The sequence below is a fragment of the Boleophthalmus pectinirostris genome, unplaced genomic scaffold, assembly GCF_026225935.1.
Source record: "Boleophthalmus pectinirostris isolate CB_2022bp ecotype Guang Dong unplaced genomic scaffold, ASM2622593v1 HiC_scaffold_14, whole genome shotgun sequence".
NCBI lineage: Eukaryota > Metazoa > Chordata > Actinopteri > Gobiiformes > Gobiidae > Boleophthalmus > Boleophthalmus pectinirostris.
This window is the reverse complement of record NW_026571047.1, coordinates 26147214-26162120: the sequence shown is the minus strand read 5'-3', so window position 1 is coordinate 26162120 and position 14907 is coordinate 26147214. Positions and strand designations below refer to the sequence as shown.

The following is a 14907-nucleotide window of genomic DNA, read 5'->3' as shown; positions in this document are numbered from 1 at the left end:
TCCTCTATAGTGATGGAAGCTTTATTTATTTATGTATTTAGTTTTTTATTGCTCATGCTGTTATTTTGTTGGCATCAATTTGAAGAGAACAACAACAAAAAATCTGAAAATTAACATAAATACATATTTCTATGATTATTTGCCTTGTCTTTGCTGCATGAACAAAAGGAACAGGAAGAAGATAAATGTTATAAACCCTGCTCCTTTCACAGATCAAAAAATTTAACATTTCCTTAATAATCGTTCCCCACCCCATAAACCAAACCAAGTCACCAATCAATAAAAGTACAATACTTGCGTACACATTTTAGAGTGGTTACTTTTTACCTTTACTTCACTGCATTTTAGAGCTGGAATCTGTACTTTTTACTTCACTACATTTTTAGTAAATAGTACTTTTCTTTACAGTTTGAGACTTATTTTTAGTACATTTAATTTGAGTTCATGCCCCAATTTTGAGCAAAATAAACACAGAAAAGTAGAAATATAAAGAAAAATAAATAAAAGAAATTTATTGAATTTGTTAAAATCAGCTTTATTCAAACTCACAAAATTTAATCCTTAAATTTTTCTACAAATATTTACTTTTCACTCATAAAGTACAGTTTTAACCAGGTTTTAGTCGTTTTTTTCATGTGATACTTGAAATACTTTTATTAGAGTGATATTTTGCTGTCGTAACAAAATTGAGTACTTCGTCCACCACTGCTCCTCTGTGCAATATATTCAATTAGATCATTTCCATAAACTTGCATGACCTAAATAAATTGCCCTTCATTTTCATTTTGATTTAATTTTTAAGCTAAATTTGTAATACTGAATGAGCCTCCCCGAGTCCTTAAATCTGTCTGTAACCCTTCGACTCAAACCACTGCTCTTCTCCATCTTGAAATTTGGTTCACTATCAAAGCTTGTCAAAAATGTCTGAAGTTTTTTTTTTTTTTTTGAGTGGAATCAATAAATTATGCATCAAAGGGTCTCTGTGAACAGCTTTAAGCCTCCATGGTACGGCTTCTTAAAATCGTCTAGACAATCTGGGGCCTCGGCTCAATCATATCACATCCAGATTCTTCCATCAGTGTTGCTACAAGAAACCAGTTTGTACGCATAATACTATTGCTAATATCTGTATTATGTAGTCTTTTGCTTAAAGGTACACTGTGTAACTTTTTGGTTGGGGGTCTGTCACCTGCTTGTTTCTATGGATATGTCATTACTCTGCTTGTAATGTTCCACAGTATGACATTAAACAGCTCTACCTTATATTTATTCAATTACAAGTGGTTTAAAGCTTGAAAATACCTCTAAAAACATGCATTCTGACTGTGAGCGGGGCCGCCTCTCCACAGATCTGACTTGTAACTTGGTCTGGTTTGGCCTCCATGAAGATTGCGAAAAAGCATAAAACACCTTGACAGGATTCTGGTGTGAATTATTACCGTCATAATCCCAAGAATTCAAGTAAAAAAAACATGTTTCTTCATGTTGTCTGCACTGAAATGAATCATGGGATATGTAGTTCCGAGGGGTGTAACGATATCCAAGTCTCACGATATGATATCGTCACGGTATGAACCTCATGGTGCGATATTTATTGAGATATCATGGGAAAGCTCACGACATGGTGGGGAGGCTCACGATTAGGGATGCAACAATATCCAAATCTCTCGGTATAATATTTTCACGATATACATCTCACGGTACAATATTTATTGTGATATTTTGTGGAGGCTAAACAGCTAAAACTGTTAATATTTTACTTTTTCCTCTTAAAATGCCTTGACAAGACTTAATCCAAAGAACTAAGACTTAAAAGTGCTTAGAACTGTTATTTCTTCTTGTAGTTTGCACTGAAATGGAGCAAAGGATCATGGTCTATGTACTTCCCTCTGTCTTTTTTTAGCTACTGCTGCACCATAACTCTTAATTTAAGCAAAGAGACTTGTGATTCAATATATGTGACAGCCCACGCTATTATTGTGAGACTTTTGAAGATACGATATCATGATATTTTGGTTACACCCTTACAATGCACCATTAAAAGATAAATAGTCACATTTTTATATAACGCTTTGCCACCTTGAAACCAACAACCTTCAGATCAGTGGACGAACACTCACTTTACCAGTTGAGCTACTGTTGCCTCAAGCTTTTTTTTTTACAGTTTTCATCAGAACTTTAAGATCAAAACAGCAAAATTATGCAGTAATATTAACATTAATTTATAGACACTATTGATTGAATTCGTGTCAATAGCCAATTTGTTTCCAGCTGATAAAATAGTCTTCTATAGTTACGTCTTTAAAACAAAATGTATGCAAAATGTAGAATCCTACTTTTTAAACAGAAATCATAGTCCCATTTTAATTTTTTATTTTTTCTAAAATTGTGAAGAATGACATTTTTAGTGTCCATATTAAACCAATTTTCACGATAATGCGTATAACTGGAAAGTAAAGTTGTAATCTTGTTATTTGTCTAAAGAGGCAGATAGAGAAAAAGAGAGAAGTTTTCACGGTAATGCTTATAATTGGAAAATAAAGAGAAATTCTTGCTATTTGTCTAAAAATGTCTTCTGAGCCTGTCCAAAATCTGCCCAAGTTGTAACATGAATTCTGAAAACAAAATGTACACACCCAACACTTGTCATTGTTGTGAGAGAGAGATAGAAAAGAGAGAGAGTGGGGAGAAGGATAGAGAGAGAGAGAGAGAGAGAGACCGAGAGAGAGAGAGGAGAGAGAGAGAGAGAGAGAGAGAAACAGAGAGAGAGAGAGAAGAGAGAGAAGAGAGGAAGGAGGAGAGAGAGACTAAGAGAGAGAGGGAGAGAGGAAGGAGGAGAGAAAGAGAGAAAGGAGAGGAGGAGAGGAGGAAGGAGGAGAGAGACTAAGAGAGAGAGAGAGAAGGAGGAAGAAGAAAGAGAGAAAGGAAGGAGGGAAGGAGGAGAGAGAGACTAAGAGAGAGAGGGAGAGAGGAAGGAGGAGAGAAGGAGAGAAAGGAAGGCAGGGAGAGGAAGGAGGAGAGAGAGAGAGAGAGAGAGAGGAGGAAGGAGAGAGAGAGAGAGAGAGGAAGGAGGAGAGGAAGGAGAGAGAGACTAAGAGAGAGAGAGAGAGGAAGGAGAGGAGAGAGAGAGAGAAGAGAGAGAGGGAGAGAGGAAGGAGGAGAGAAGGAGAGAAAGGAAGGCAGGGAGAGGAAGGAGGAGAGAGACTAAGAGAGAGAGAGAGAGGAAGGAAAGGAAGGAAGAGAGAGGAGAGGAGGAGGAGAGAGAGAGAGAGAGAGGAGGAGGAGGAGAGAAGGAGAGGAGGAGAGAGAGAGAGGAAGGAGGAGAGAGGAGGAGGAGAGAAGGAAGGAGAGAGAGGAGAGGAAGGAAGGAGAGAGAGATAAGAGAGAGAAGGAGGAGAGAGGAAGAGAGAGAGAGAGAGAGGAGAGAGAGAGAGAGAGGGAGAGAGGAGAGGAGAGAGAGAGAGAGAGAGAGAGAGAGGAGAGGAGAGAGGAGAGGAAGAGGAAGGAGGAGGAGAGAGAGAAAGAAGAGAGAGGAGAGGAGAGAGAGAGAAAGAGAGGAAGAGAGAGAAGGAGAGAAGAGAGAGGAAGAGAAGGAGAGGAAGGAGAGAGACTAAGAGAGAGAGAGAGAGAGGAGAAGAGGAGGAAGGAGGAGAGGAGGAAAGAGAAGGAGAGAGGAAGGAGAGAGAGAGAAGAGAGAGAGAGAGGAGAGAGAAGAGAGAGGAGAGAGAGAGAGGAAGAGAGAGAAGAGGAGGAGAGAGGAGAGAGAGGAGAGAGAGAGAAGAGAGAGAGGAAGGAGAGAAGAGAAGAGGAGAGAGAGAAGGAGAGAGAGAGAGAGGAGGAGGAGAGAGAGAGAGAGAGAGAGAGGAAGGAGAGAGAGGAGAGAGAGGAGAGGAGGAGAGAGGAGGAGAGAGAGGAAGGAGGAGAGAAGGAGAGGAGAGGAAGAGAGAGGAAGGAAGGAGGAGAAGAAGGAGAGAGGAGAGAGAAGAAGAGGAGAGAGAAGGAGGAGAGGAGAGAGAGAAGGAAGAAGAGAAGAAAGGAGGAGAGAGAGGAGAGAGAAGGAGAGAGGAGAAGAGAAGAGAAGAGAAGAGAGAGAGAGAAGGAAGAGAGGAAAGAGAAGGGAGGAGAGGAGAAGAAGGAGAGAGAAGGAGAGAGAGAAGGAGAGGAAGAGAGAGAGGAGGAGAGAAAGGAGAGGAAAGGAGAGAGAGAAAGAGAGATGGAGAGAGAGAGAGAGGAAGGAAGAGAGGAGAGGGAGCGAGAAAAGAATCAGTGAGAGAGAACGAGAGAAAGGAGATGGAGAGCGGGAGAGGGAAAAGAGTCAGATAGAGAAAAGAGAGAGAGAGCACAGAGAGAGTAGAGAGAAAGAGGAGAAGGAGCGCAGGAGAGAGAAAAGAATCAGAGAGAAAAAGGAGAGAGAAATGTTCACGGTAACGCTTATAACTGGAAACCAAAGTCATTATCTTGCTATTTGTGTAAAAATGTCTTCTGATCCTGTCCAAACAAATCAGCCCAACTTTCTCCACATTGTGACATCAATACTGAAAACAAAACGCACACACACACACACATAAACACACACACACACACATAAACACACACACACGGAGCACTTGTCATTGTCTTGTCTTGGTGGATTGCGATCGTCTTAATCTGCAGCCTCCGATGGATTTGAATAATCCAGATCGTGAAGAAATGAGAGTCTATAATCCGAGTGTTAGAGACCCGCTGAGAGGCTGACGGGGCATCTGTAGTGTTTACTCTCAGTGTTATGTCACCAGGGAGGGAGTGTGAAAGTGTGTGCGCGTGTGTGTGTCTGTGTGTCGGGGGGCAGTTTATGTCGTAAAAGAGGTGATATCCTGTTAACATGCAGTCTGTGGCCAAGAGGCTGGAACCGACTGATACTGGAAAAAACAAAGCACGTGCAGACTTTGGTGGGATTTGGGATTGGCAGAGTGAGCAGTGTAACAGTTTAGCTTTCCGTGATATGTATTTGTGGGGAAATGGGTCACGCTGTTGTGTTTTTAGAACGGGTCACGTGCTTCTCCAGGGCATCCGGAGTAACACAGCTAATGCGAGAAGAGGGGTGACCAACTGGCTACTGTAAACTAGACTGCAGCCTCATAATATGGATGGATTTGGACTGAAAACACGCAAAGCTAAATGAAGATAATCAAATACAAGGCAATCTGTACACTGTGTAGGTTGTCCTGCTTGGTCCTGGATTAGTTCTGAGCTTGGTTAAGTCTAGTCCAAGTTTAATAATGATTAGTAGGGGTGTAATGGTACATGTCTTCGTGCCAGTACGGGATGTTCAGTTCGGTGCAGAGCTGTTCTCGCAGTTTGTGTGTGTTTACATTCCGCCACTACACGTGCAGCTACACGAAGGCTCAGCTCTTTAATATTCACAAACTCGTCTGTCGTTGGGGTGGCAGTGTTTTCCACAGCGCTTTATAGTTAGGGCGACACCTTGACAACAATTGCCCCCCTTCTTGACAAAGTCCCTCCGAACCACGTGAATCCTTGCAAAACTACGGCCCGGTCTTTACTTTCACCTTTCACCGGCACGGAATCTCTGCCCCCTCATACCCACGACCTCCGTCCCTAGCGAAAGGGTTTTTTTCAACTGCTGGGGACATTGTAGCTGCAGCAGATCTGCACTTACTGCAGACAATGTGGACAAGTTTGTTTTTTTCTGGCCAAAAATATGAAGTGAAGAGTAATGAATAAAAATTTGCACTGCATTTCACTTTTTGATAAGTTTACTGTTTACAAGGAATTTATCTCTTATACTATTTCATTCATTTATTGCTTATTTGAGAATATTTTATTTAACTTATTAGTATTAGTACCAAGCAGCATTTTGCATTTATTTTATTTTCCTGTTTGTATAATGTTAAAACAAATTGTAAACAAGTAAATGGTTTTGCATTTTGTTCCCTTACTGTACCGAAAATGAACCGAACCGTGACCTCAAAACCGACGTACATACCAAACCATGATTTTTTGTACCATTACACCCCTAAAGACAAGGGGCAAAAGTGGCTCATTGTTTAGAGCAGAGCCTAGTTTGAAAGCGGTGACTGTGTGAATGATTGGTGGTGGTCAGGGGGGCCGGTGGCGCAGGTTGGCAGCCTCAGTCTGTCCCAGGGCAGCTGTGACTTCTAATATCAACACCCAGTGCAGTGTGAAAAAATAATGTCAGTGCAGCTTTGAGTATTGGGGTGGGACGATATACAAGTGCCACAAGACAAGAACATGAGTTTGGATCTACGAGAATGAGACAAGACGAGATTTTGACAATTTTTTTTGGAGATAATAAATACACTGTTCATTCATTTCCCAATTTTCACCTCACCATTTTTGATTTACTTTATTTAACATTTCTGCTGTCAAAAAATATAACTCAACAGTGCTCTATTTTTTCAATCCAACATGTAAAAACATGAGGGAAAAAATCTCAGGAGATCCTTTTTAGTGTGTGTATGCGCGAGATCTGTGGCACGAGATCTTGCCCCGTCTCTAATTATTATCATATTTTAGACGTAATGACAAAAATATGGATATATGAGCTGACAGACACATTTCAGAAGTTTGTACAGATCTAAACTACAGAGTTATCAGGTTTTATGCAGAATGAGACAGGATATTTTTGCATTTGAATCACTTGTCCAGCTAATTGTCCCCACCTGATAAATCCATTCCGACACGCCAGTTGTTTAATTTCTCCAAAGAAACTGTGATTTTCCAGAATATCCCTCGTCCTGTGGTAGTTTGTCTTGTGAAATTTCCTCGGACGAGTCACTAGAGTCTCAGTCACTAGAGTCTCAGTAATTGCATGTCTCTGGTTCAACACGGCACATCCAGCTCCACGGGGGAGAGAGAGAGAGAGAAAGCGCTCAGGCGACACAGAGAGGACCAGAGACGAGGATGGAGAGAGGAGAGGAAGGAGGAGAGAGAAAGAGAGGGAGGGAGGGAGAGAGAAGATGGGGGAAAGAGGGAGAAAGAGAGAGGAGAGAGGTAGAAAGAGAGAGAAGAAGAGAGAGGGAGAAAGATATAGAGAGAAGGGAGAGGTGGAAAGAGAGAGAGAAGAAGAAGAGGGGGAGAGGAAGAAAGATATAGAGAGAATAGAGAGAGAGAAAGTAAAGAGAGAGTGAGAAGAGAGAGAAGAAGAGGGCAGGAGAACAATAGAGAGAGAATGGAGAGAGAAAGAAAAGAGAGAAGAGAGAGAGGGAGAAAGGGAGAGAGAGAAAGAAAGATATAGAGAGAAGAGAGAAAGAGAAGAAGAGAAGAGAAGGAGAAAGAGAGAAAGAGAGAAAGAGAGAGAGAAGAAGAGAAGAAGAAAAGAGAGAAAGAGGAGAGAGAGAGAGAAGAGAGAGAGGGAAAGAAAGAAGAAAGAAAGAGAGAAAGAGAGGAGAGAAAGAAAGAGAGGAGAGAGAGAGAGAGAGAGAAAGAGAAAGAAGAAGAAGAGAAGAGAGAGAGAGAGAAAGAGAGAGAAGAAGAGGGAGGAGGAGAGAATGGAGAGAGAAAGAAAAGAGAGAAGAGAGAGAGAAAGGGAGAGAGAGAAAGAAAGATATAGAGAGATAGAGAGAGAAAAGAAAAGAAGAGAGAGAAGAGAGAGAGAGGAGAGAGAGGAGAGAAAAGAAAGAAAAGAGAGAGAGAGAAGAGAAAGAGAGAGAGAGAGAGAGAAGAAGACAGAAGAGAGAGAAGAGAAGAAGAGAAAAAAGAGAGAGAGAGAGAAGAAAGAAAGAGAAAGAAAGAAGAGAGAGAGAGAAAAGAGGAAGAGAGAAAGAGAGAAAAGAGAGGGAGAAACAGAGAAGAAGCGGGGGAGAAAGAGAAAGATATTGAGAGAAGGGAGAGTGAAAGAAAAGAGAGAAGAGAGAGAGCACGGAAGAGAAGGGAGAGAGGGAGACAGAAAGAAAAGAGAACGGAGAAGAAGAGGGGGGAGAAAGCTATAGAGAGGAGAGAAAGAGAGAGAAAGAGAGAGCGAAAACGAAGGGAGAGAGAGGGAGAAAGAGTGACAAAAGAGAGAGGGGGAGAAGGAGAAAGAATAGAGAGAGAGAGAAAAGAGAACAGAGCAAAGGAGAAAGAGAGAAGAGAGATGGTGTAGAGAGAAACAAAAGAGAGAGAAATGAAATAGAGAGAGAAGAGGGAGAGAGGGATGTAAAGAAAGAGATGAGAGAGAGGGAGAAAGAGGGAGAGAAAAAAAAGCGAGAGGAGAGAGGGAGAGAAAGGAGAAGGAGAGAGAGATATTTAGATTTTTAACGGACCTTTTCTTGTGTCCGTCAAAAACATTTTGCATTAAATTTCATCCACACCTCGGGCTATTTACATAAAAAAAAAAAAAATAACAAAGTCTTTACATTACATAAAGAGAGAGAAGGAAGGAGAAGCAGAGAGAGAAAAGAGAGGGGATTGCGAGAGAGAGAGGCAGAAAGACAGAGGAGGGAGGGGTCTGGGCACTGGTGGTGTGGGGGTGTCTCCTGAGACTCTATTACCCCCTGTCAGACCATAAGATGCAGTGATAGGGACGGGGCTGTGAAATGCATCAGGCTTGGCACATGATCACAACTCTCCCCGCGGCCATCTACCACCAGAACACCCCCCGCTCCTCTTTATCTCCCCCACTTCAGGGCCTCGCACGTGGGCCGCATGTTTACAGCGCTGCCCTGTGATCCGTGCAAGTAATCCCCGTATGACAGGGACAGCACGGACCGAGCGGCCACGCAGACATTTCTTAGAGATGGTAGATGAATGTATGTGTTGCTATGACGATGAGAATTTGAGGGTTTATATATGTTGTCTCGATATTAAAATTTCAAACTTAATTTCTATAATAAGGAATAAACTAATACGAATGATATTGAAAATGCTATGATTTTTGTGATTTTCAACATTAAATCATCGTATTTTCTCAAGTAACCAGACAGATATTTCTTAGAGATTATGTGTTGCTATGATGTTTGTACAAATTAGTCTTGTCACGATACAACACTAAAGAATAGACTCAACTAAATATCGATTCTGACACTGCAGTGATAATAAAAACACTTTCTTTAGACAATAGAATGTGATTTTCAACATTAAAAATGCATTGTGTTTGCCTGATTTTGTGGAAACCGTCTGACCTCGCAGCATTAGGATTCGTTCGCTCGACGGTAGGCGGGTACTTTTTTATTTAACCAATCGATGCTATTTTGGTCGTGACGTATGTAAAGCGCCAAGTCCCGTAGGAAGAAGGACAATAACGTCTTTCCCCTTGATAAAACCAAACATTCTTTTTGTTCCGGCTTAAAATCCTCAGATCTCGGGAATCGTCGCCAACACAGAATGTCTGTCTTTGTCTACATTCATCTCAACCGCTTTGTTTACTGTTGTGCTGTTCCACAAAAAGGACCCAGACAGGCGCTTGAGTTTGACGTCATGGCTTCACAGCTCTTCACTGATTGGCCGGTGCACGGTCTACAACTTCCGAGGTTCTTGCAAAGCGTCTGGTGTATTCTGATTCCTGACCTAGTCGCTGGAGAGACATGAAATTGAGCGGAGGCACTAGGTGGCGCCAGCCTGGCTAGCATTGTGTATTTTTTCTAGTAGATGTTATTGCTTTGCTTTGAATGTTCCACAGTGTGGCATTAGACTTGCGAATCTTGCATTTATACAATTACATTTTGTGTGTTTTATGCTCAAAAATACATTGACAATAATGCATTCTCACTGTGAGCGGGGTTGCCTCTCCACAGATCTAACCTGTAATTTTGTCTAGTATTGTCATCTGCTTGTCTTCATGGATACAGACATGTTTAATGCCATACTGTGGAACATTCAAGCAAAAGCAATAACACTGGCATAGAAACAAGTAAGACTGTGCAATTAATTAAATTTTGATCACAATTTTGATTTGAGTTTCAAACGATCTCCAAACTCATATAACTGAGTTGGAACGATTTAGGGCGCACACACACTAGGACTTTAGAACCATGCCCCTAAAGCGCCGTACGAACCGTGTCCAGGCACAGCACGGTTGGGATTTGGCCCGGTTGGAGGTGGGCCAAAGCACGTCACAGTTGCTCATGCACGCGCACACAAGACTTCACTATACGAGCCCTGTCAGGTGCACTGATCCTGTCCTCGTCTCCATCTGTCCTCACTCCTCCGTGCTGTTGTTATATCCATAAACTCACAGAAGAGTGCCTCTCGCCGCAGGACTCATATCTGCCTCACTGTTTAATAGATATTTCTGCCGCTGGACTTATTTTCTCTGCCAAAGCTTTAGCTCTGCTGCGCCAAACAGCGCTGTGTGATGATGTCATCGACCATGGCCCAGTTCGGTTGTGCAGGTGTGAGTGCGAGAAACGTATTTATAACCTATGGCCCTGTCTGCACTAGTGCGTGTTAGAGTCGTTTTCGTTGTGGATGCAGTGTTCGTCCACCCTAACCTAACTGAAAATGGCTCCAGAGATGGAATGATTTGGTGTCGCCAGCTCCCATGAATTCATCTGAGTACAGATCTGATCTGGCACCGTGTGGACGCCTGAAAACGCTGATCCACTGATGTAGGTCTATGCGCCATGAAGTAATTCACTGCCTAAACGCTAAGAGGCTAGAATATTTGTCCATTCATATATACGGTCTCTGAATCTCTGAAAAGTTTAACATGAACGATCTCCAACGTGACAGAAGCACAGAACAGACTCACCATCAGCAGAACACCCCTCTGTCACAGAAAGAACACATATAATCCACTGAGTCGTGTCCTTTAGTCCGAGAGAAGCTGAATCACATCAGCGACACAATAGCGAGCTGTTTTGTGTAAATTATCAACAACAGTGTTTTTGTGAGAGATGCTAAATAAATAGTTTGGGGGGAAAAAAATCATTATCACGATTACTTTGGTCAGTATTGAAATCACAATTATTCATACTCGAGCAACCATTTGCAGCCAACAAGCAGATGGCTGTCTCTCTACCAGAAAAGGTACACAGTGCACCTTTAAATTGTAGTACTTTCTTTTATATTTCCATGTGGTCTTATATCTGTGTAATCCCTCAGCATTCCAGGTAGATTCCATACTGGTCCATGTGTGTATACAAGTCTCTGAGCTCTTATACTTGTTCTGATACAGCTCAAGATCATTCTAAAGCTTCAGGAAAGGTTAATTTCTGTCCTGAGAATGTGACTTTTTTAGTATTGATACCTGCTCAAAAGAGTATGAAGTTTTAGTATCAATTAGTGTATGATTTTCGATCCTTTTGTCAACACATTGCCATGTTTTTGATCTGATCTATATGTCATCAAACCTTGTGAATACCATAATATAGAATAGATAACACATTTGAGAGAAGAATGACATTTTGGTAAACTAATTCTGCAAGAAAGGAAATAAGAAAATGCTAAATAAACATCTGTGTTGTGGTTGGTCAGTTAGTCACAGGGTTGTCAGCTGAATAGGCCGACATATCAACAAACGCTAACCACTCTGCTACTAACCGCAATAGAGGTGTTGTAATTCAAAGTCATATTACTCTTTAAAGAACTGAAAGAAGATTAAGGCATTTTGAAATGTTTTACTTCCTCTTTTTGTCTTCCCTAAGATGTTTTTTTCCTCTGTATTTTTAGCGTCTGCCTTGACTTCTTTAAACGTGTAGAAGTGGAAATCTTGACTTGTATTTTGTAACATTAGCACAAATTCTGTGAAGTAAAATAAGCCTAAATGGCGACAGAGGCTCCAATGGAATAATCAAGTGGCTGATGGTTCCGCTCCCGCTCCATTGTTGTTGTGTCTTTGAGCACTTCACTCGCGTTGTCTGTGTGTAAATGTGGTGTCAGTGGTGAGGGTCTTTGGCAAAGATTGGCTTCTCACGATATTGGTGCGTTCACAAGATCAAGAATCCATTTTATCCTTCCTCTCGCTTGTGTGATGTGGCCCGGACGCTGGTGGGCGACCAATCACGTCACGTCATTGAGGTTTGTGCAGAAGCCAAAGGCGAATTGCCCAAAATTAACCAAACCAAACATGGTGCTCATAGACGTACTTCAGACTAGGGATGGGCATTTGATTACATTTTCTTAATCAAACGTCGGGAGAATTAATGATCAATTTCCAATTAATCATTAACGTTTTTATATTAAAAGTATCATCGTTATTACTATTACTAATCTGCATAAATAAACTCAACTTGACAACATATAAACCTAGAGCCACATCAGCCCGTTTGACATTTTAATGTGTTTAATGCAGCTTTGACACATTTGTTTACTTTTACAGAAACAAAACTTAAAACCACATGGCTCATTTGCATAAACTGTATGCGCTGAAAAATAAACAGCCCTTTTCTTGTGCACTGATGTGGTTCAGCTTCTGTCAAACTAAAGGTTACGACTCAGTGGAATATAAGTGTTCTTTCTGTGACACAAGGATGTTGATGATGATGATGATGGTGAGTCTGTTCTGTGTGTGTGTCGTGTTGGAGATGGTTCATGTTTTCAGAGACCAGACGTGTGCAGGTTTAGTGCAGCTCTTTATTTAACACTCATTTCACTTTAATTATGTTGGTCACTTTATTTTGGCTATTGTTGTGATGAAAAGACTGTAAAGTGTTTGTCTTTTGGACACATGTGCGCTCAACTTTATATTGCAGTAACCGGGATGCTGCGTTTACATGCACCATGATAAAACCGGGATACTCTAAAAAGCCGATCATACCCGGGACACTGATGTGCTGTGATCTCCAAGGAGCCAGAGCCCAAACGTGGGACTGTGAGGCCCCAACTTCAGTGTTTGCTCTGTCAGACGCAGCCTCGTCTCCTTTCACTACGCACAGCAACCTACATTTGGTTTGTAGATTTAAAAATGAACATGATCGACGACATGATTAGTCGACGAATCCTGCCCATCCCTACTTCAGACTATTTTAACCTCTTCATAATTTTGGCCTCACCAGTTTTTATTTATTCAATATTTTTCCTGGCATATGTATGTGTTTTGGAACTATATGGCTCTCAAAAGTGTAACTCACCAGCATTAACCGTTTTTTGGTCAAAGCAAACATGAAGAAAGATCTGACCAGATTGTTTTCCACATGTCTTAATATAATAATAATGCATTAGTCTTGTATAGTTTTTCCAGGCACTCAAAAAAAAAAAGACTTTAGAATTTGTGCGTTATTCAATCACTCCATACTCAGCGATGACATTCAGAGATCTCGTCCCATCCTTAAGAAAGACCCGGTGTGAAACCTGTACACTCTGCATATATAATTGAAACAAACAGTCCGTGCGTTGCAGACAAATGCTCACCGTCGCCTCCTCCCCGGTCACCCATCCATCTCCGGGCTGAATTTATGGAGCTGGTATCACCGCGAAGCCCTTCACAACGTAACATAATCTTGAATCAGCAGTCTGTCCGCGCGGCGCCGAAAATCGATGGTGTCACAGTCTAACCCGCACCCTCATCCATCACGCGGGGAGGGGGACGATCATGCTGAACGGACACTTCCTGTTACCTGTACAAGATAAAGTACAGGGAGGATTTCGCTGGAGAATTAGGAGTACTGTGATTTCCCCGAGGAGATGTGAAGAGGGTAGATTAAAACAGGCTATCTGCATCCGTGTTGGCGTCCGCGTGTGGTTAATAGGAAGGACGGCGCTCATTGACTTGCATTGAACTTTGTAATGAAACGTCGAGTCAGCGTTATTGTGGATTGGCACACGGGACTCGAAAAAGGCCTAGATATTGGATTTTTTGATGGACACAAGTTTGGCTTTGGTATTTTACCGAAACACTTCAATATAAGATCATTATATTTGAGATTTTGATTTTTGTATTCCCGTTTTGGACACTTTTTAGGTTTAAAATCTTACTTTCTGGTACTTCCTGGTTAGAAATTATAATTATGTTACCTAGAAACCATCCAAAATCTCTAATACACACAGAAATTAGTATTTGATGATTTGGATGTAACAATAACCGAAATATTGTGATATCATATCATCATCACAACATATCGAATTACAAGAGTTATGGTGCAGCAATAACTTTAAAAAGACAGAGGGAACTGCATAGACCATGATCCTTTGCTCCATTTCAGTGTAGACTACATGAAGAAATAACAGTTCTAAGCACTTTTAAGTTTTAGTTCTTTGGATTAAGTCTTGTCAAGGCATTTTAAGAGGAAAAAGTAGTAACAGTTTAGTTAGTTTGCACATAATATTGCAATAAATATTGTACTGTGAGTTGTATATTGTGAAAATATTGTACAGAGAGATTTGGATATTGTTACATCCCTAATCGTGAGACTCCCCACCATATCGTGAGCTTTCCCACGATATCGCAATAAATATCATACCATGAGGTTCATACTGTGACAATATCATATCGTGAGACTTGGATATTGTTACACCCCTAGTATTTGACAAATAAAAATACAAGAAAGTGCCTTTATTTTGTTGAATTGATGTTTAAAGTCTTTACTTACTATTATTTTCAACAATTTTGGATTTTTAAGGAACCACAATTTACAGATTAGTTTTCAGATTTGTTAGAGTTCATGATATTGGTGAAAACATTTCTCATAACCCTTAAAAAAAAGATTTATAATATAACCATGCATTAGTCTAGTCTGTTTAATCTGTGCTTTTTTGAATATTCACAGGGTGACTGAACTGTGAGGTGGGTGAACTGTCTTGCCCAAGGACACAGCAACAGGAAGTAGAGAGAAAGCCACAGAAACCCATGGGAGGGATTTGAACCCACGACCTCATTTCTGAAAGAGTAAGTAGAAGTTACCCATGCACAATGTTCTAGCCATTATTTTACAATAACAACTTCATGTGTAGTTTTTAATCAATACTATACTGATCAATATACAGTTAGTACTGAAATTCTACTACTACTACTACTGCTGCTACTGCTAC

At 41.0% G+C, this 14907-nt stretch overlaps 1 protein-coding gene across 3 annotated transcripts in view; it reads left to right on the top strand.

The window, feature by feature from the left end:
• The window catches only part of ptprea (protein tyrosine phosphatase receptor type Ea), a 221838-nt gene that overhangs the window by 48514 nt on the left and 158417 nt on the right, over window positions 1-14907 (top strand). For all 3 annotated transcript variants that reach the window (XM_055150269.1, XM_020940688.2, XM_055150270.1), the window contains exon 2: window positions 14646-14764. The gene's annotated coding sequence lies outside the window, so the exon portion shown is untranslated. The remainder of the gene's footprint in view (window positions 1-14645; window positions 14765-14907) is intronic.